The sequence below is a fragment of the Manis javanica genome, chromosome 9 (assembly GCF_040802235.1).
Source record: "Manis javanica isolate MJ-LG chromosome 9, MJ_LKY, whole genome shotgun sequence".
Lineage (NCBI taxonomy): Eukaryota > Metazoa > Chordata > Mammalia > Pholidota > Manidae > Manis > Manis javanica.
Window position 1 is genome coordinate 85,679,943 of NC_133164.1, and position 23,852 is coordinate 85,703,794.

Consider the following 23,852-nt stretch of genomic DNA (forward strand, 5'->3'; position numbering starts at 1 on the left):
CTCTTGGGTCCTATTAAGGTTTTTGGACTTTATTAGGAAAGAGCAATGAGAAAACTATGGGGCATTTTAAAAGCAGGTGAGTGAGACTATCAGGATTATTTAGAATGGCTATTTCCCCACACATTCTGTACCATGACTTCCTTTCTTCAAGGCTTAGTTTAAATCTCTTTCCTGCAAGAAGCCCTACAGAGCCTCTGATTAAATTGATCTATACTTGCCACATATATGCCATGATATGTTAATATATCTTTGTTATAGGACTCCTTTCATCAGACTTTATAGCAGAACATTTTATGAATATGTATGATTCTCCCACTACCTTGGGAAAACTTGATGGGAAATTACTGGTGAATATTTTATTTGCATTTACCAAGTTTCCTTGTCATATTTTTTCAAATAAAGAAGGTGCTCCTTTAAAAAAATTGATAAATAAATACCTCTCCAGCCCCTTCTCTTTCCAACTTCATTTTCCACTTTCAAATTTATTGGAATATTTTATATTTCAGGGGATCATTTACAAATCCATGGCCTACTTAATTCCATGCTATTGGTTTCTTATGTTAAGTATCATTTCAAATTAAGCACTGTAGTGACAACTGTAGAATATAAGTAACACTTTTATTTTGACCAAATATAAAATAATTGGGCATAAATTCACTTGGTTAACTACGACTAAAATTCAACCACTAATCAATTATACTTTTTAACCTGATTATCACTGCAGTTTTACATTTCAGTCTCATGATCTCTATAGTTTCCCCCTTGATATCAAAAAACTTACTTTTGAAATGAAAACCATGATGGATGCTAATTACAATTAGTTATTCAAATCGAATTCAAATTTAAAATTACTAAATTATTGAGTTTTTTTATGAATACTAAACATTTTTTATAAGCATGTTTAAACACAGAATCATAAGAATTTTTCTCTTGGTTGCTCAAAAGCTAATGTAATTTTATAATTAGGTGTGTTGTATGAAAATACATTCCTTTTCTCAATTTCATTGTAAAAACAAAGTTTATGCATTCACTCAATGTCATATTCCTTTTTCAAATATATTCTTTTGTAAAATTTTTTCAAAAATGTAGTTTGACCTAAGGTTCACATAACAGAATGTCCATATGGTTATAATATGATCATATACAGTCACTTAGTATTGCAATTTCTGATCCATTCATGTTATAAAGAATACCATGTCACTCTAGGGAAATAAAATAAAAGAAAGGAAGAATGGAAAGAAGGAAAGAAGTAACAGCTATATTTTGATATGCTTAAATATCAAAATATGACATGCAATCTTACAATAAACTTCTGAGGATTTGCCTACAAATTTGAATATTAAATTAGTATTCTAACTAAATGAGCCAGTCAAGATGAGCACAGTAATTTAATTAAGTAGATGTTCATCAATCTCACTTTCTAGAATGGAAAATATATTTTTTAAGTGGTCAATATGCTGTCCTAAGTTGTACAGGATGGTCTCATCCTCATACTTTGATTTTAACCAACTTACATCATTATCCTTTACACATTAATATCCCTAGATCATCTTTCTATTCCAAATTCAAACTTGACTATATGTAATGACTAATATTTCTAATAATTGCCTGTAAACCAATAATGCAATGTAGGAACATCACCATAATTATAAAGCAATGTTGGTTTGAGAATTATTTGGATATCTTTACTGAATCTTACCCTCATTAATTTTATAATAGGTGGAGTTTATACTTAAAAGAGATGTTCCTACTGATATGAAACATAAATCACAAATACTGAATTGATAAAATATGAAAACATAGTACATACAAAGTGAAACCTAAATTGATGCTCCTAGGACTTAAAGTTTTTGGTTGTGTTTTCAATAGTAAAGAACAAAACTAGAGAAGTGAATGTTTAATAAAATGCTAAGAAAGACCATTTTAATTTTATGTCTAAATGAAAATAAGAATGTTGTGATATTTAGCTGTCTGGAAAAGGAAAACATGTTTTGCAAAATGCTTCCCTCTTCTGCCTTACACACCAACATCTGTGCAATTTAAAAAAATTGCATTGTGTTAAAAATGAGGGGACTGGCAGCAAACTTTCATTGCCAAGATTAATGACTTAAGTCTTATTTGGATAATCAGGTGTCTCTCAGATTAGCACATTTCAGTTGGCTGGGAAGTCAGTTTTATTATTTTAACCTATATCCTGAGTCTAACTCCAGGTCCAAAGGGAGTCTATATATATATATATAAAATTAACAGTGCACCAAGGTCTTCCCTACTGTTTGTTTTCACTATCTGGAGACCACTTATTCTTCTTCTTATGTACATCCACTTTGAAAACCTCTCCTAATGCCACATGAGAATAAAGACACACCTACCAATGTTTGCTCTAACTTTTAAGCCTGTAGGATAGAGCTATTCCCATGCCTATCTCTTTTTCTAAACTAGCTCTGTCCAATAGAAGTAAAACATGAACCATACAACTAATTTTAAATTCTCCTGTACCCACATTAAAAAGAATAATTGTAATAACACATTTAATTTAACCCAACATATCCCAATTATAATCTTTTATCATTTCAATGTGTCATCATTATATAAATTATCACAGAGTGATTTTACATCCATTTATTTATTTACTTATTTGTCATATTGAGTGTCTCCAAAATTCAGGATGCATTTTGCACTCACAGAACATTTCATAACATCAGCCATAAAGCAGGTGCTCAATAGTCACATGTGAAAACTAGCTAACATCTTGGGCACTGCAGCTCTGTACTGTGAATTACTTGATTTCATTTATTGTGCTTTATTTATCTATTTATCTTCTTTCCTTCCTTCTCTTTACTTCAGAGAAATTGTAAATAATTTAGACCTACCTATTCTCATCCCAGTCTTCACACTTACACTTCATATTCTTTATTTAATGGCTAAATACCATTTTCCCCTGACTTCTTGCTAAAATACACCTGCAGGATTTCCACTGTCAGCAACATTAGTACTAATCATTTATTGAATACTCTCTATGTGTAAAACATGACATCATTTTTTATGCAATACCTAGCAGTTAATTCTCATAAAATACAATGACAAATATATATATCATAATCCAACTTCTAAAATGAGGGAATCTGAGACTCAAAGAGATTGAATAACTTTGACACATTTATTAAGGGGTCATGCTGGGAGTCAACTCCAACCCATGTTCTTGTCCATATATACTGATATGTCAAGGATGAACATACAAGGTTGGCTGGATCTGCTGTTATGATAGAGAACTTTCAGACACTGACTATAAGACTGTTGAAATCAAGTTGTTTGACAAATGGTGAGAGAGAGAGATGAAAAAGTCAAGAAATGGAGGTATTGAAAGTAGCACTGAAAACAATCCTTCCAGAAGCCTGTATTAGTTACCAAAGTTTTTCTCTTCATTTTAAAAGTTTCCTTCATAATTTAAATAAGGAACTTGATTTATTTCCAGCAGCTCTGAATTCCTGCCAGTCCTGAATTATTTGATGTTAAAGTAAGTCCATAATTCTGTGAATAAATACCATCTATACCAAGTAAATGGACCTGATTTTTGTGTGTGAACTGTATGAATTAATGAATATACATTTGCATGATCTTCAATAACTGTATTTAAAGTAGAAATGAAATGAAAATCAAACAATTGCCAATATGCACAACAATTACTGTTGTGACAGTCTCTTCATGTGTTTTTGCTGGATATTTTTATATTAAAAAATAACTGATTTGGGGGAAGAAAAAAGATGGGGCTGTGAGAAGTGAGGCAGAAATCTCTTTCCAAATATAAAAGATGAAAATACAGCAAATACAACTAATTCTGGAAAAGCAACCTGAAGACTGCAGAACAGACTGCCTACATATGGGGAAAAGAGAAAACCTCACAGAAAAGGGCAAAGCATCAGAGCTGTGATCCAGGGAGACACAGACTGTCCCCCAAGACTATAGGAGGGAGAAAGAGGAACAGAGCAAGGAGGGAGGTAGAAGTCCAGGACTGCTGAACACCCAGCCCTGGCAATCTGCTCCAGGAGCACCAACTCACATTACATGGTGCTCTGGAGATTAGCAGGGTTGGAAAACAAAGATAGGCAGAATACTCAGAGAGACTGAGATTCCAGCCACTTGTGGAGAATAGGTATGTACAACCAGCCCCCCAGAGACAAAAGAAAGGTGGGCAGTTTGAAGGAATTTGCAGCAGTAAGAGGGGCTCTAAAGGGGCAAAGACTACATAGAGCTTGCTGCTCAGGAGAAAGGGCAAGTGGACAAACCTCCCTGGCACACTGAGTCCAGCAGGTTAGGGACTCTTAGGAGCTTCAGACGCTCCATCCCTCTGGCAGGCAACACAGCTCTGCAGTCCCCCACTGCAATACACAGCCTGCCATTCCTTGCTCCTGGCAGGCACCAGTCCCATTCACCTGCAGCCCTGCCATTGGCCAGGCCAGCAGAGGATGGCCCCACCCATGGCAGTTACAGGAGTGTATAGCAGAGGCTCCTCCCTGCATGCACAGCCCACTGGACCTAGCAATGGAGACAGGCATTGCAATGGGGAAACCCTCTCAGTTGAGCTCTTTCCTCCTAGCAGTCACCTGTTATACTTGCCTGCAACTCGCACAATTGCTGCAGGCACATGGTAGCTCCAGAGAGTGTTCTCCCTGCTTGCACAATCAGCTGATGGCCCACACAGCTCACTTTACAAGCAAGGCAGAAAGGCACCATGCCCACTGCTCACAAACAGCTGGAGCTTCTGCACAGAAAACTGAGCTTCTGGACACAAGAGGGCACTACTTACACAAAGTTAATATTCACAGAAAGCACTAAAAAATGAAGTGGCAAAAGAATTTGGTCAAAACAAAATTACAAGAAACACCAGAAAGAGGGCTTAGTGAAACTAAAATCACAATTTTCTTGATAAAGACTTCAAAGCAGCACTACAGAAAAATATTCAAGATCTCAAGCAGGACTTCAACAAAGAGATGGCAATTTTGAAAAATACAGTGTATGAAATTAAACATACAATGGAGGGATTTAAAAGATTAAATGAGGTAAAGGATACAGTAAATGAAATAGAAATTAAAGAACAGAAAAACAAAGAAGCTGAGAGAAAAAAAGGATCTCTATGAATGAAAGAATAATATGAGAGCTGTATGACCAATCCAAACAGAACAATATTCACATTATAAGGATTCCAGAAGAAGAAGAGACAATGGGATAGAAAGTCTGTTTGAGGAAATAATTGCTGAAAACTACCCCAGTCAGGGGAAGGAAATAGACACTCAGCTCATGGAAACACAAAGATCACCCAACCAAAGGAACACTAGGAAGACAACACCCAGATATATTATGATTAAAATGGCAAGACCAAGGACAAGGAGAGAATACTGAAAGCAGCCAGAGAGAGAAAAAAGATCACTTATAAAGGAAACCCCATCAGGCTAGAAGCAGACTTCTCAGCAGAAACCTCACAGGCCAGAAGGAAGTGACATGATGTATTTAATGCAATGAAACAGAAGGCCCTCAAACCAAGAATACTCTACCCAGTAAGATTATCATTTAAATTTGAAGGAGTGATTAAACAATTTCCAGAGAAGCAAAAGTTGAGAAAATTAACCAACAACAAACTGTCTCTACAGTGTATCTTAAAGGGACTGCTTTAGATGGAAGTACTCCTAAGGCTAAATAGCTGTCACCAGAGGAAATAAAACCACAGTGAAGGAAACAGATTAATTACTAAGCAAATACAAAGTTAAATCACCTACTCACAAAGTTACTCAAGGGATACACCAAGAGTACAGAAAATGGCACCTAATATATAAAGAGTGGAGAAGGAAGAAAAGAAGTGGAGGGGGAAAAAAAACCTTTATATTGTGTTTTAAATAGTGTAATAAGTGAGTTAAAATGGACTGTTAGATAGTAAGGAAGCTGCCCTTGAACCTTTGGTAACCACAAATCTAAAGACTACAATGACAATAAGTACATATCTATCAATAATCACCCTAAATGTAAATGGACTGAAAGTACCAATCAAAAAGACATAGAGGAAAGGATAAAAAAAAAAAAAGACCCATCTATATGCTGCCTACAAGAGACTCATTTCAAACCCAAAGATATACACAGACTAAAAGCAAAGGGATGGAAAAAGATATTTAATGCAAGTAATAGAGAGAAAAAGGTAGGAGTGGCAGTACTTATATCAGATAAAAAGATTTAAAAACAAAGATAGTAGCAAGAGACAAATAAGGACATTACATAACAATAAAGGGGTCAGTCCATCAAAACGATATACCCATTATAAATATCTATGTACCCAATATAGGAGCACCTAAATATGTGAAACAAATACTAACAAAATTAAAGGGAGTAATAGAATGCAATGCATTCATTTTAGGAAACTTCAACACACCACTCACTCCAAAGAACAGATCAACCAGACAGAAAATATGTAAGGAGACACAGAGACACAGAGACACTGAACAATGTATTAGAAAAGATGGACCTACAGACATCTACAGGACACTCCACCCAAAAGAAGCAAGATATACATTCTTCTCAAGTGCACATGGAATGTTTTCCAGAATAGATCACACAGTAGGTCACAAAAAGAGCCTCAAATTAAATTAGAAAAGATTGGATTTTTGCCGACCAGCTTCTCAGAACACAGTGGTATGAAACTAGAAATATTTTATGAAAAGAAAAAAAATCCTAGAAACACATGGAGGTTTAACAACATGCTCCTATATAATCAATGGATCAATGGCCAAATAAAAAAGAGGTCAAGCAATATATGGAGACAAATGAAAACAACTTCACAGCTCAAAACCTGTGGGATACAGTGAAGGCAGTTCTAAGAGGAGACTATGGCAATACAGGCTTACTGCAAGATAGAAGAAGAATCCCAAATGAACCATCTACACTCACAATTAATGACTCTAGAAAAAAAGAACAATTGAAGTACAAAGTCAGTAGAAGGAGGAACATAATAAAGATCAGAGCAGAAATAAATAAAATTAAGAAGAATAAAACAATAGAAACAATTAATGAAAACAGTAGATGGTTTTTGAGAAAATAAACAAAATAAACAACTAGCCAAACTTAACATGAAAGAGAGTCCACACACATAAATAGAATCCGAGATGAGAATGGAAAAATAATGATAGACACCACAGACATACAAAGAATTATTAGAGAATACTATAAAAAATTCTATGCCAAAAAATTAGATAACCTAGAAGAAATGGACAACTTTCTAGAAAATACAATCTTCCAAGACTGACCCAGAAAAAAACAGAAAATCTGAAGAGTTCAATTACTAGCAATGAAATTGAATTGGTAATCAAAAGCTACCTAAGAACAAAATGCCTGGACCTGCTGAATTTTATGAAACATTTAGAGAAGACCTAAAACCATGCTCCTTAAGTTTTCCAAAAGTAAAAGAGGAAACTCATTCTATGAAGCCAGTATCACTCTAATTCCAAAACCAGACAAAGACACCTTAAAAAAGGAAAACTACAGACCAATATCCCTGATGAACATAGATGCAAAAATACCCAACAAAATATTAGCAAAACAAATTCAAAAATACATCAAAGAGATCATCCATCATGATCAGGTAGGATTTATTCCAGGGATGCAAGGATGGTACAATATTCCAAAATCCACCTACATCATACAAAAAAGGACAAAAATCACGTGATCATCTCAAGAGATGTTGAAAAAGCATATGACAAAATTCAACATCCATTTATGTTAAAAACTCTCAATAAAATGGGTATAAAGGGTAAGCACACAACATAATGAAGGCCATATATGCCAAACCCACAGCCAACATCATACTTAACAGTGAGAAGCTGAAAGCTTTTCCTCTAAGATCAAGGAACAAAACAAAGGATGCCTACTCTCCCCACTTTTACTTAGCATAGTATTGAAGGTCCTAGCCAGGGCAATCAGAAAACACAAAGAGATAAAAAGTATCCAGACCAGTAAGGATGAAGTTAAACTGTCACTGATTGCAGGTGACATGATACTGTACATAAAAAACCTGAAAGAATCCACCCAAAAACTATGAGAATTAATAACTGAATTCAGCAAAGTTGCAACATATAAAATTAATACACAGAAATCTGTTGCATTCCTATATACTAATGATGAACTAGCAGAACGAGAAATCAGGAAAACAATTCCATTTACAATTGCATCAAAATGAATACAATACCTACGAATAAACCTAACCAAGAAGGTGAAAGACCTATTCTCTGAAAACTACAAGATACTCAGAGAGAAATTAAAGAAGACACCAACAAATGCAAATATGTCCCATACTCATGGATAGGAAGAATTAATGTTGTCAAAACGGCCATTGTGCCTAAAGCAAACTACAGATTGAATGCAATCTCTATCAAAATAACAAGAGCATTCTTCAATGAACTAGAAAAAATTGTTCTAAACTTCATATGGAACCACAAAAGACCCCAAATAGCTAAGACAATCCTGGAAAGGAAGAATAAAGCTGGGGGGATTATACTCCCCAACTTCAAGCTCCACTACAAGGCAACAGTAATCAAGACAATTTGGTACTAGCACAAGAACAGACCCAGAAATCAATGAAAAAGAATAGAAAGCCCAGATATAAACCCACACATTTATGGCCAATTAACATATAATAAAGGAGTCATGGTTATACATTGGGGAAATGACAGCATATTTAACAACTGGTGTTAGCAAAACTGGATAGCCACATGTAAGAGAATGAAAGTGGATTATTGTCTATCTCCATACACAAAAGTAAACTCCAAATGGCTCAAAGACCTGAATGTAAGTCATGAAACCATAAAACTCTTAGAAGAAAACATAGGCAAAAATCTCTTGAATATAAACATGAGCAACTTTTTCCTGAAACATCTGCTCAGGCAAGGGAAACAAAAGTGATAATGAACAAATGGGACTGCATCAAGCTAAAAAGCTTCTGTACAGTAAAGGACACCATCAGCAGAACAAAAGGCATCCTACAGTATGGTAGAATATATTCATAAATGACTTACCCAATAATGGGTTAACATTCAAAATATATAAAGAACTCACATCCAAAAAGCAAACAACCTGTTTAAAAATTGGCAGAGGATCTGAACAGACCCTTCTCCAAAGAAGAAATTCAGATGACCAACAGGCACATAAAAAGATGTTCCACATCCCTAATCATCGGGGAAATGTAAATTAAAACCACAATGAGATATCACTTCACACCAGTTAGGATGGCCAGCATCCAAAAGACAAGGAACAACAAATACTGGTGAGGATGAGGAGAAAGGGAGACCCTCCTACACTGTTGGTGGGACTGTGAATTAGTTCCACCACTGTGGAAAACAATATGGAGGTTCCTCAAAAACAAAAAGTGGAAATACCATTTGACCCAGTAATTCCACTTCTAGGAATATACCTGAAGGAAATGAGATCTCAGATTCAAAAAGACATATGCACCCCTATGTTTATCGCAGCACTATTTACAATAGCCAAAATATGGAAGCAACCTAAGTGTCCATCAGTAGATGAATGGGTAAAGAAGATGTGGTACATATACACAATGAAATATTATTCATCCATAAGAAGAAAACAAATTCTACTATTTGTAACAGCATGCTCAGTGAAATAAGCCAGACAGAGAAAGAGATGTACCAAATGATTTCCCTCATTTGTGGAGTATAAAAAAACAAAACAAGGAACAAAACAGCAGCAGACCCATAAACTCTAAGAAGGGACTAGTGGTTACCAAAGGGGAGGGGCTGGGGATGTGGTTGGGAGGGAAAAGGGGATTAAGGGACACTATAATTCTTAATCACAACATAGGTAGGTCACAGGGAAAGCAGTCCAGCATGGAGAAGACAAGTAATGACTCTACAAAATCTTCCTACTCTGACAGACAGTGACTGCAATGGGGATGGGGAGTGAGGACTATAAAGTGGGTGAGCGCTGAAACCACTGTGTTCATGTGAAACCTTTGTAAGATTGTATATCAATGATATTTTAATAAAAAAACTGATGTTAACTACACTGTAGGAAAGACTAGGGGAAAATTTTATATATATATCTACTAAAAAAAATGAATGCATGCCTTATAATGTTAGTCTTACAGAGCTTGTCAGTCTAGTTAAGGTTAGATCTTTATTTGTTTTCTGGTTGTTTCCTGAAAAGATTCAAAGTTGATAATGTAAACACATTTATGAATTTAGCCTTACAGGCATAGATCAAAGATCACAAGATCACAAGATCATGGGTGTTCACAGGGCTGGATATGCAAATGTTCTGTAGTAGTTTAAACCTTTGATGTATTATTAATTAGTTTTAACACAATGGAAAAGGTGCCAAAATCAGTATGCAGGAAATTTCAAGCAGGAGTTGGAAAAGAGATAATTTTGAGAATCACCATATGTTTTGAGAAATTCAGGTATTACAACACAAGTCAAAAAAAGTAATCAGAACTCAATTTTCTATTATTACTTTTAAAACACAGACTCACTCAAATGCTATAAAACTACTGAAAATATGCTTGCTAATTCTAAAAATACTTAAATTGTTGGTTCACAGGTTTTATTTTTATATTTGTAACCCACCTCCTTGTCTTGACTACTGCTATCTGCAATGCCAATCTGACATTTAATGTGCAGTGAAAGATATAGTAACAAAGAACACTTTTCTGTGGTAATTTGTGCACACTTGAGTCAATCTGCATCAGAAACTACCATTCTCATGATATAGGGAATCAGGTCAGATAATTGTCCTGGGGAAAGAAGGTCTTGATTTGGGTAGTCTGACTGTTTAATACCTCAGTATATGCCTTTCCAGAATCATTAATTTTCTAACTCGATCAATATTATATTAATCTGCCAACTCATGGGAAAAATATAGAATTTCATTTTTACTACCAAAATGTAGATGTACATTTCTTCATCCACCTTAATTGGTCATTTTTGACTAGAAGGAGTCATTCTCTTCCTGACATTTTGAGAAATAACTTGTAGTGAATAGAACATTTACTTAATGTTTCCCCAGTAAAGGGACATTTTTAGATTCAGAGAAACGTATCTGCTCCCTATTCCACTGGGTGACTAATAGATTATATTAGGAATACATCCTGGGTGCTGGAACTGACTTATCACTTTATCCTCACATTATGTTATAAACAACTGCTTTAATTGACCCATCATGATGTCCTTACAATCAGAAATCAGTAATCTCTACATAATATTCCCATCCCCTCCTCGTGCTTCATAATTAAGAAAACTCAAGTACTTCATACAGATTTAAGGGGAAGGTTTTTCTGTTTATATGAAAATTCTATGTGTGAACTTATTTAACATCACTATATTTAGTCTGCCAGATTATAGTCTTGGCAACATTCTAAATTTTCTCTTCCCTTTTGTGCCCAAAGTAATACATTGTATTTCTCAGCTATTAAATCTAAAGGCACAATACAGCTGTGATCTCTGGTACACATCATACAGATACTTACCATTTTTCCTTTGTAACATTTCATTTCTTCTTTTCATCACCATTGTTAACAGTTCAGGCTAGACTTGTCACTTTGTATCTATTTTATTTTAATCATCTCTTATTAAACCTATACATCACCTCTCCCTCACCAGTTACTGAAGTAGGTCTCTCAACCCAGAATGGCTCATCTATTCCTTCCCAGAGCCAAACCCAGGCCGTCCTCATGCTCTGTGTTGAGAAGAATTGAAAGAAGTAGAGAAAGGAGAAAAACAATAAAAGATTGGGGAGAAAAAAGATATAAACTATCAATAAAAAATATGAAAGTATTATACCTAGAATGGTGGTCTTACAATTTTAAAATAATTTCCAAACCATCCCTCATAGCATGCAAAGACTAATATAAAATGTTTTAAAATGTTTTAATTGTTCTAAATGCATTATTTGAGATGCTCCACAGCTCCAATTTATTCATTTAATAAATATTTTTGAGACTGCTGAGATAGGATCAAGACAGAGTACAATAGACCCTGAGTTCACCTCCTTCCACAGACACACCAAAATGTACAACTACCCACAGAACAACTATCTCTGAGGGCAAACTGAAGGTTAGCGGAACAGATCACATACACTTAAGGATATAAAGAAAAAGCCACATGGAGATAGGAGGTGGGGTGACAAGGTTTAGTCAGGACCCACACCCCCAAGCAGTAGGGACACCAAACTGTAGGAGCCCTCCCTGGGGGAGGGTCAGAGCCCCACACTGAGGTACCTGCACCAGGAAGACGAGCACCCATAATATCTGGCTTTGAAAACCAATAGGACTTGTGTCCAGAAGAGCCAGAGGGCAATAGGAAACCAAGACTGTACCCTTAAAGGGTGCACACAATCTCTCACTCTGAATCCCAGCACAGAGGTGGCAGTTTGAAATGTTACTGGGTTATACTTGAAGGAGATCCATTAACTGATTTCAGGGCTTTTGCTCCATGGAGGGACAGGAATCTGCTGGAATGTTCTCAGGAGAGTCGAGCGCTGGCAGGTGCCTTTTTTCTTATTCCCCTTTTACTGAGCTGGCCTGGCAGTGAAGGGCACTATTTCTGACACTCTCTGGACTTTGCAGACACAACACACCTGCCCCAGCTGCTGCCCTGTGGACTCACCCTACCCACATGTAGGGCCAGAGTCCCTCCCAAATAGCTCCTGGCCCCACCCTTTAAAGTGTCAATTCAATGTTTTTAGCATATTTACTGGACTGTGTAACCATCACCACAACTGAATACGAGAACCTTTCCAACACACCAAAAGAAGCCCAGTGTGCATTGTCACCCCCTATTCCCATCCTCTTCCCACCACCAGCCCTAGCCAGCCACTAACATACTTTCTGTAAGCTAGTTCCCTTGTTTTTAAGGAGTTTCCAGGACAGTGAGGAAAAGTTACATACATAAATAACTATGTGCATCTTTGCCCTAGATTTTCTGAATATAACAGAAAACCCAAAACAACATGGATAGAAATGACATAGAAAGAGTCATCACACAAAAGGAGTGAAACAATAGGAAATACAGGGATGGTTTGAAATTATTCAAGACTGTAAGCAGTGCTTTGAGGAAAATTTAAAATGCTATATGCTTATTTTGAAAAAAAAAACCTGTAAACAAATGATTTAATCATCCACCACAAAAAGCTATAAGCAGGTAAATTAAGCACAAACTAAGTACAGCTCAGAGAAGAAATCAATAATATAGATAAACAATGGAGAAGAGCATAAACAATAAACAATTTAGCAAAGCCAAAAGTTGTTTCTTTGAATAGATTAACGAAATTGGTAAACCCTTACTGAAACTGATCAAAGAAGAAGAGAAAAACAAATTATAAATATCAGAATTCAAAGACAGAATATCTCTACAGGTATTATAGACAGCAACAATAAAACAAAGAAGTATTATAAACAACTTTATGCTGATGCTCTTGACAACTTAGAAAAAACTCACATAGACCTTGTTAAATTTTACCAAAATGGAGTCAAGAAGAAAGAAAACACTTGAATATCCTTTGATCAATTAGAGAAATTAAATTAATAATTTAAATCCCTTCCACAAAGAAAGCTATCTTCCCCAGGCCAAAATAGTTCTGCTGGTAAATTCTTCAGAATATATAAGGAAAAGAAAATGACAACCCATACAAACTTCTTAAAAATCAGGGAATAAAGAACACTTTGTACTCTTTCATTTGTACCAACAGAATTCTTGTATTAAAAACCTGACAAAGATATTATAAGAAAATAACTTCATATAAATTAATTCTCTCATGAACATAGAAGAAAATTCTTAGTAAATTGTGGGGAATTATATCTATATATGTTAATATATATAAATTTATTAATTGTGTATTTTACATAAAGTAATATATAAAATACATCTTTCATTTCTATTTCTGTATCTGTAATACATCACTAAATGTGGTTTATCCCAGTAATATGCAGTTAGTTTAACATTAAAAAATCATCCACAATAATATGCATTTATAAAAATATGAAATTAGATCTTACCTCACATCATTTTGGGGAGGGATAATTTTCCTCTATCTTTCAAGGTCCTTTTGTCTAGTTTAAAAATATAATTGACACGAGACAGATTAACAGAAGAAAATCTAATTTAATTATGTATGTATGGGGAATCCACATAACCATGAGAGATTCCTAAGATAGGAAAAAATGAGGTATGTATGTTATTCTGAACTAAGGAGAAGGGAGTAGGTGTCTGGGTATAAAGGGGGAAGGAAGGCAATTCACAGGAAAAATGAAAAGAATAAATATTTGATAAACAAATGTTTGCTGGGACATCCAAAAACAGTGGCGCATAGAGAGGACTTTGATCAGATGAGCCTTGTTAGGCTGTTCCCTGTTTACCACACCTGGTTCATATTATCCTATATTTGTCTATGGTGATAGCTCCTTTCCTGGAACAGGTCCTCGATCTAAATTCTTTTAGGTGGTTAGCGGGGAAGGCAAAAAGAGAAATCTTAAATCTTCCATTTCTCAAAAAGAGCCTAAAATAATCCACATGCCAAAGAGACACCTTTTGGGGAGACAAATTTTGTTCCCTTACACCATACACAAAAAGCAATTCAAAATATAACATAAACTTGTATGTAAGAGTAAAAAATGGTAAAACTCTAAGAAAACATAGGATTGAATCTTCATGACCTTGAGCTAGGCAAACATTCTATAGATATGACATCAAAAGTATACATGATAATAGGAAAAATGGACAAATTGGACTTTTGTTAAATTAAACTCTGTTGCCTTTCGAAAAATTCATAAAGACCATTGTGAACTTGAAAAGAAAGAACACATACTAGTAGAAAATACAACTCACAGAACTGATTGATAAGGCACTACAAAAAGCTGCAGAGAGAAATTTAGGCCTAAATTAATGTTAATGGATATTGGTAATATGTAAATTCTCCCCGTATTAATTTATGGATTCTATATACCATCTCCTACATCCCATTAGCATTTTTTAATGGAAATTGATAAATTAAAAAATGTATGTACACATAGCAAAAACAACCTTGAGAAAAGTATAGCCCTAGAGGGCCTGCACTGTATATCTTACTATTTGAGAATATCAAGGTGACTATTTGATATAATTAATTTTTCACAAGCTATTTTTCAAAATAAACCTCATAATAATGTTGTGGTGTGCTTTGCAATTCTAGCTAATGACACTTTTAGTATATTGATCATATATCCCAGCTTGCCTAAACAGTTTTCCTAGAGCAAGGTTATATCCCAGCTTGCCTAAACAGTTTTCCTAGAGCAAGGTTTATGCTGCCCCATCTGTTTTAATATTTGCTCCATCTCTATGTTTTAATATAATTTATTTGTTTGAACAGTTTTAAATATATGGAAAATTTGAGAAAATAGTACAGATAGTCCCATACTTGTACCCAGTTTCTGCTATTAATAACAACTCACAGTAATATGGAATATTTTTTATAATTAATGAACCAATAATGAAACATTATTATAAATTTAAGTCACAGTTTATCGAATTTTCTTTAGTTTTAGTCTAATGTCCTTTTTCTGTTCCAGGATTCCGTCAATAACATATTATATTTAGTTATCATGTTTCTTTAGGCATCTCTTGGCTGTGAAATTTTCTCAGAATTTCCTTGGTTTTGATGCTCTTGACAATTTTGAGAAGTACTAGTCAGGTATTTTGTAGAAGACACTTGTATTGCCATGTGTCTAATGTCTTTTTCATAATTAGTCTAGGGAAGTGGATTCTTGGGAGGAAGATCACAGAGGTAAATTGCTGCTGTCATCACGTCATAGCAAGTGTAAACACTATCAACATGATTTATGACTGTTGATGTTGACCTTGATCACTTAGCTGTGCTACTGTTTGTCAAGATTCTCTACTGCAGAATTATTATTTTCGTTTCTTCTCCCTACTCTCTCAGGAAGGAAATCTTAATGTACTTAAACAGTGGGGAATAACACTTCCCTCTTTGAGAGCAGAGTATCTATATAAATTATGTAGAATTATTTGTCACTGGAAATTTGTCTTTTCGCCTTATTTATTAGTTTATTTAATCACTTATTTATATCAGTATGGATACTTATTTTATACCTCGGTTATAATCCAGTACTACCTTATTTAATTTTTTTCCTCAAATTGTTCCATTTTTAGGCATGGGGTGATATTTTAAGTTGGTGCTTGTGCTCTCTGACATACTTCCATCATGCCATCATTTTTTTGTTTATTCTCTTACTAAATGACATCTTGGTAGCTTCCAGTTTTGGGTAATGATAAATAAAGTTTACAAAAATATTCATGTGCAGCTTTTTGCATGGATATAAGTTCTTAAATGAGTTTGATAAATACTAAGCAGTTACCTGTTGGATTGTATGGTGAGACTATGTTTAGCTTTGTAAGAAACTACGAAACTCTCTTTCAAAATAGCAGTACTTTTGGCTTCCCCAGCAGCAATGAAGGAGAGTTTCTGTAGCCCTGCATCCTCACCGTGATTTGGTAATATCCGTTTTGGGGACTTTAGCCATTATAATAGATGTGTAATGGTATCTCATTATCCTTTTAGTTTGTAATTCCTTACTAACAAATGTTGTTGAGCACCTTTTGATGTTTGCTTGCAATCTGTTTATCCTCTTTGGTGATTTGTCTCTATTCAGATATTTTGCCCATTTATGGATTGTTCATTTTCTTATTGTTCAGTTTTACATTTCTTTATGTATTTTGGATACTTTATCAGTTATGTGTTCTAAAAAATAATTTTCTCAATCTGTGACTGTTATTTCATTTCCTTAGCAGTGTGTTTCACAGAGTAGAAACTTCTAATTTTAATAAAGTCTAGCATCAATATTTTTCTTGCATGGTTCATGCTTTTGATGAACTAAAAACTATGAGGAAAACTGAAGGTTACACAGATTTTCTCCTATTTTTACCTGTAGAAGTTTCATAGTATTGTGTTGCATATTTAGAAGGTGGACCATTTTCAGTTTATTTGTGAAAGTTGTAATTTTTGTCTAGACTGATTGATTGGTTTTTGCATTTAGATGTCCAATTGTGGTAGCACCGTTTGTTAAAAAAAAGACTGTCCTTTCCCCCAATGAAATGACTTTTTGCCTTTGTCAAAGATAGTTGACTATATTTGTCAATATATGGTCTGTTTTTGGTCTCTTGATTCTCATCTATTGATTCATATGCTTAGTCTTTGGCCAATATCATGCTGTACCAAAATAAGACCATAGTTTGATACTAAGTCTTGGCATCAGGTAGTGTCAATCCTCTGATTTTCTTCTTCAGTATTATGTTGGCTTTTTATTGTCTTTTGTCATCCCACATAAACTTTAGATTCATTCTGTGGAATTCCACAATACAGCTACCATGAATTTTAGTTGAATCTGTTGATCAAACTGGGAAGAATTGATATCTTTAAAATACTGATTTTTCTGATCAATGAATATGGAAAATCTCACCATTTATTTAGCTCTTCTTTGATTTCTTTCCTCAGAATCAGGGTTTGTTTTCCCTATATAGATCCTACAAATATTTTGGTCAAATAAGAATTATTTCATTGCTTTTGATGATATAAATGATACTGCATTAGAAAAAAAATCATTTTTTGCATACTGACTTTGTTTCATCTTAACTTTGGAACATTGCTATCATCACTGATTACCTCTAAGAGGTTTTTTTTTTAATTCTTGGAATTTTCTGCATAGATAATTATGTTATCTGTGAACAAGGACAATTTTATTCCTTCTTTTCCAACCTACCTACCTTTTCTTTTCTTTTCTTTTCTTGCCTTATTGCATTAGCCAGGACTTTTAAGTATGATGTTGAATAAGAGTTGTAAGATAGGACCCCCTTACCTTGTTTCTGATCTGAGGAGGAAAGCATCTAGTTTCTCACCATTAAGTATGATAGCTGTGTGCTCCTGTAGATATTCTTAATCAGGTTGAGGATATAAGTTATTATTTCATCTCTTTTTACTATCTACAGTAACATCTTTTTGTTTCACTTATTTTTGCTCTCAAAAATGTCTGTTTCTATATTAAATTAAAAAATCATCTTTATTATATTATAAGTCATAATTATTATTAAAAATTTCAAATCAAACATCCTGAATATGGCAGCGAGTGCTATATTTTAATCACATATTTAATATACTATTATAACTAAATTTAACAGTAAATACTAGGAATTCTTTTAAGAGTTTCTTACTGAAATAAAATGACAACAACCTAATATTCATAAAGTTATTATTATCATGAAATAATTTTTAATTAGGTGAAATAATGTATAGGAAACAATATAATAAGCTAAAATGCTAGCATTTATCATCAGATATTGTTGAAAATATATTAATATTTTATAAAATTCAAAAAAATAAATATTGTCTTAAGTCACTGGATGTGGGTGACTTACTTAAGATTAATGAGAGTACATGTTTTTCACATTGATCATCTTATGAATTTGTGTTAATGAAATTAGACACTCAGAGAAGATATGCATAGCAGTTGGTGACTTTCCAAATTAAATTCAGTAAAGTTGTGGAAAAGAGTGTAAGTATAATCTTGATGGATGGCTGCTTTGGTTAGAATATAAAAAGTATTCCAAACATTACATGTGAAATCCATTCACTAATCAGTTACAAGCAAGCTATGGCAGGAAATCAGTGCTTCTTCTTTTGGGCCTGTACACTCTGTATACTATATTTTTCAAACATTTCAGCCAATAAAACCATGTATTAAAAGAAAGAGAACCTTAATTAAAAATTAATTTGTCAAATGGTGTTTATGTCCCTTTTAAACTTTCTATATTGTTCATATTTTAGAACTACATATTTCTCAGTACAGTAGGTATATATTTTACAAATAAGTATACATATTTTGAAGTTCTGTGCTCATTTTTTTCCTGATAGATGCACACAGTTACAAAAGTTTGGAGATTACTGCTTAAGACAAGGCATGCATCTTTACTTAGTCTGCTTTTATTTACCTAACTGAAAAGTACTCACTTTGAGCTTGCAAACTTTAAATCCATATAGGATTTCTTAAATTTGTGGAATTGTATAAAATCTCAGGACATGACAGACTCCATTTTCCTTTATAACTAATAACTCTTGAAGTAGGCCAGAATGGGCAATTGTTTTACAAGCAGTTTCTCATAAAATCCCACAGAACATCTGGCATTCAGGTCATAAAACTATTGACATAAACTTCATAATGACAGAACAGTTCACTAAAGCATGCCAAAAATAGTTTTGTGGAATAACACCAATAAAGTTTACCAGAGGGTAATCAAAATCAAAAGTGGCTCTATAGGATTATGTATCAGTGATAATTAAATTTAAAATATATATATATATATATATATATATATATACACTGTAAAAAAATGGCTCAATTGTTTAGCACCAAATTGACAGTTTTTTCCCACTCTTCTTTATCTACATCAAGTAATGCCCCCACCCTAATAAAACCCCATTACTTTCCCCTCATGAGCAAGACTCTTACCTGATTACTCTGGACTGTACCCCTTGAATTGCAATTTTGATGAAACTGTACACCACAGGGTCAATTTGGACTGAAACTTCTCATTGAAAAGTCTTCGCTGCTTTTTTTAAGACAGCCTCTGACAGAGAAGCCACAAACTGGTTAAGATATTTCACAGGACTCTTGGAGCCAGCTTCACCCAGAGCAGTTGAGACCACAGACTTACCATCCAAGCCTGCACAGAAGGGTTCACCTGTCCCATCAGTGACCTTTCCCCTGTCTCGGGACAAAAAGTTCTTCAGGCTACTTAACTAAAAGGACAGCCAAATTCCTGCAACCCAGACGTGAAATGACGGAATACTACAATTTCCCAGGCCTCAATCAATCACACTCCACCCCACTCTGAACCATCCCTATTCTAACCTTGCCCAAAAGCTTCAAATATTCTTTTTTCCCTACCATAGGGTGGACGAATTTGAGCTTGACTCCTGTCTTCTTGCTCTGCCACCTCACAATAAATTCTCTCTGTTAAATATTGGGTCTCACGGATTGGCTTTGCATTGTGAGGGCAAGCGGGCCTGGTTTGCCGTGGGCCCAACTTGGTAACACTGGGACCCCAAATGAAAGGTCCTCATTCCTTTTCAGTTTTGCCTCCTTTTTTTGGTTGACAAATTTATCAGTGTACACTTATTTTTTGATCAACCTTTTTGTTTACTACTATAATGTGAAACAGATATTATTTTACTTTTTATGGATGAGAAAGTTGAAAGGTTAAATGATTTTCTTGATCAAATATTTAAAAATTAGCAAAGTCAAGAGTCTAATTCAATCAAAGCTCACCGTAAGAAAACAGATTATTTACAAATGTTAACTAGCTTGGTTTCCTTCTTGGTTTTTGTTTTGTCTTATTTTTTCCTTAATTTAGAAGTTGAAAAATAGATGTCATAGGAATAGAAAATATGTTCTGACTTTTACAAAGCACTTGTTTCTGTTACCTGGGAAGTTTCTGAATCAAAAGTAAATGGGCAAGCCATGAATGGGGATAGGTAATATTTTGGGGCTATGGAATGGTGATCAGAGAAGTATGGATAAAAGAACATAACCTATAGAGTATAGGGGTGAAAAAGTTTTCCCTTCTTCTCTTGTAGGTTCTTTGGCTGGTCTATTAATTAAACTGATATAAAACAGGTTAACAGGAGAAAAACAAAAGTTTAATAACATGTTTACCTCCTGTATATATGAGAAAGACCCAGGAAAACTGAGTAACTTCCCAGAAAACATTATTTTCTAGCTAAAGGCAAAAGATGTGGGGGTGGGATGTCAGTTATGGGAGGTCACCAGGAAAAGCACAGTAAACAAAGTAAAGGCATGCATATTTAAGTCTGTACCTTCTCCACTGGTAAGAGTTTCTAAGACTGAGTCATCCCCCTCTTCCTGGAACAGTGAGGGAGACACCTTACAAATGGTGAGTTCCCTTTAAATGCAAATGTCTCTTACTTGAGGGTAACTTCCGCTCAGTATTTTCAGAGCTTCTCTTGTGACAACAAATTCTTAAAATAACCAATTTAAGATATCACTACACCAAAGAGATGCACTTTGGAATGGTAAATTCTGTTCCCCTACAAGACTTAAAGAATGTAATCCTAAAGAGTTAGAGGACTGAACAAGTAAATCAGAGAAATAAATGAAATTGGAAGAGACGAGGAAAATTTGAACAATCTTAAAATCTGACCAATTAAATTAATAATTTTTTTCCTGGCAACAGTTGCTGAAATAAGACTTTCACTGCATCAATTTTCTCCTTAAGCACTATTATTTGGAAATGTACATGGCCATTACCCATATGGTGGAATAAGTAGACAACACCTTTTAGAGAAATTACATTGATTAGTGACCCAAGAAAACAAAACAAAAACAATTACATATTTCTTAGATAACACAGGAAGCTCTCATTGCTAGTTTTCCTTGGGGGCACACTCTGCAAGGTCATTTTCCACCTCAGCCATGGATTCCATAATGAATAAAATAAATATAACTTCTTGTTTTTGCTGAGAGATGAATAGAGGAATCTGGTCAGCAACCTACTCGAGTAAGTAGCTTTGTTTACATATTGTCTAGTGAGTCAAAGGATCATTAAGTTACAATGACTGAAGAAAAGCTGCAACTGAAAGCACATTCCTGATTACTTAAAATGAAAATACTTAAAAATGTCCTGGGAATCCAATAAACATTCCCCAGCCTCTGACATCATATATATTTTTTAGCTTAATTTCAATACACATGGACCTGAATGTTGTTAACTAGTGCTGTCCTTCCCAAATTTTGAAGTCAATTAAATTTATTGTTGGTATCCTAAATGTTCGCCATTCCCAGATTCCAATAAGGAAATACTATTTTTCCAAAAATTGTGTTATCAAAAAAGAATATCATAAACGGATGATAAATTCTGCTCCCCTACAAGACAGGGACATGGGAAAAACATCATGATTAACTTTTCATTCCTATGATGAAAAATGCCAAGATATAAACAGTACAGTAAGAACAGGAGGGACTCCATCCTAAGGGCTAAGATTCCATTTTAAAAACCAGGGAGTTAGGAGGTAAGATTCCTAACATTTTTTGGTAATCAGACAATAACCCACAATATCTTAAGGCAGGGCAAGCATTCCTAACACATTCCCAGTGCTTAAGGGAAACCAGTACCTTAGGAATTAGATAAGTAAATTTCCCTAGTTTGTCTTCCAGAATTATCTAGAGGACTGACAGGATAGTGACATAATGTTTCTCACTGCAGATAGAAGGCATTATGAGGCCACAAGTCAATCCTATGCCCAACAAACCCCTTCCCTCTGAACTTTGCCCCTTTTTGAAAGCCTTAAAAGACAGAATACTAAGCTCTTAAATGCACCACCTTTTTGAGGTTGCCTGCACTTCCCTTTTGAGTGTGTACTTTTTAAATAAAGCCTTCTCACTGTTCAACTTAATGTGTTTTGTGTCTGCACTCTTCCAGTGGCAAGCATCTTTGTTATTTCATTTTATTTTCCAGACTTAAGCACAAGTCTTCACTCTCTCTGCCCTACTTAAGATAAGTAGGGAGGGGCTACTAAGATGTCTGATTTGGGCTTGCAGGTTCCTATCGCCTGGGTGACCCAGGTAGGACTGTACAATGATGCTCTTTAGTAGCCTACCTGAAAATCTCCTTTCTTTGCCTTTGGGAAGTTCTCAGAACATAATCTCACTCCATCCAGTGCTCTGTGGCTCCCCCAAATCCTGGGGTGGTAGGAGCTAGTTCCCATGCCATGTAGATCGAAGCAGATACTGGACACCAGGTGACCCTGACTTCAGGAGTTGGCAAGGGATTTGCCCTATACCAAGCAGGAGTTCAACAAGCTTCCCTTTTCTCCATCTATTCTTCCTTGCTCTCTGCTGCCAGCCAGGCAGTTGCCACTCACTGCTACTCTCACTTTAATGAATTCCTTCTTTACCTACACTTGTCCAATCTGCTTGAGAATTTTTTCTCAGTCAGAGTCAAGAACCCTCCCCTATCCATGTTGAAGCTTCTCCTACTGCTTTACCTAGTGTGCAGGGAGAGACCTCCTCAGATGCAGCTGCCCAGCAACATCCACATTGAAATGAATTGCAAATGATTAATAAGGTTAAAAATGTAGTGTGGTAAATTCTAGGGCCATTCCTATTTTACCATGTCTTGAAGTTTTAAGTCATAGGAACAATTATTTAATAATATGTAGAAATGTAGACATAAAAGCATCATCAAATTTTGAAGACACTCTTGGGGCACTAATGTTTCTCCATGGTCTTTGAAACTACACATATCTAGGAGTATATTTTTATGGCATTCATGATGTGCAGAGCACTGTGCTCAGGGCCAGTCATGTGTCAACTATCCAATTTATTCCAGTACAGGCACAAACTAAGGCCACATACTTTGCAGACCCCAGAGAGCTAGAAGTAAAATCCAGATCTAAATTTTAGAGAAATTTACTTTTGTGATCTGTTGCACACAATTTCTATCTTTTTTTACTTATGCTTCTTTATGTCTTATTTTCTTTTTCTTTCTTCCTACCATGTGGTAAATAACTCAAAAACTAGGGCTAATTAAAAAGACAGAAACAAGCTAAATATCCATTGACAGATGGACAAACAAAATGTGGTCTGTACATAGAAAGGGATGCTATATAGCCCTAAAAAAGGAAAGAAATTGTGACACATGAACATCATGGGTAAACCTTGAGGACATCATGTTTTCTGAAATAAGCCAGCCACAAAAGGACAACTACTCTACAATCCTACATATATGAGGTGCCTAGAGTTA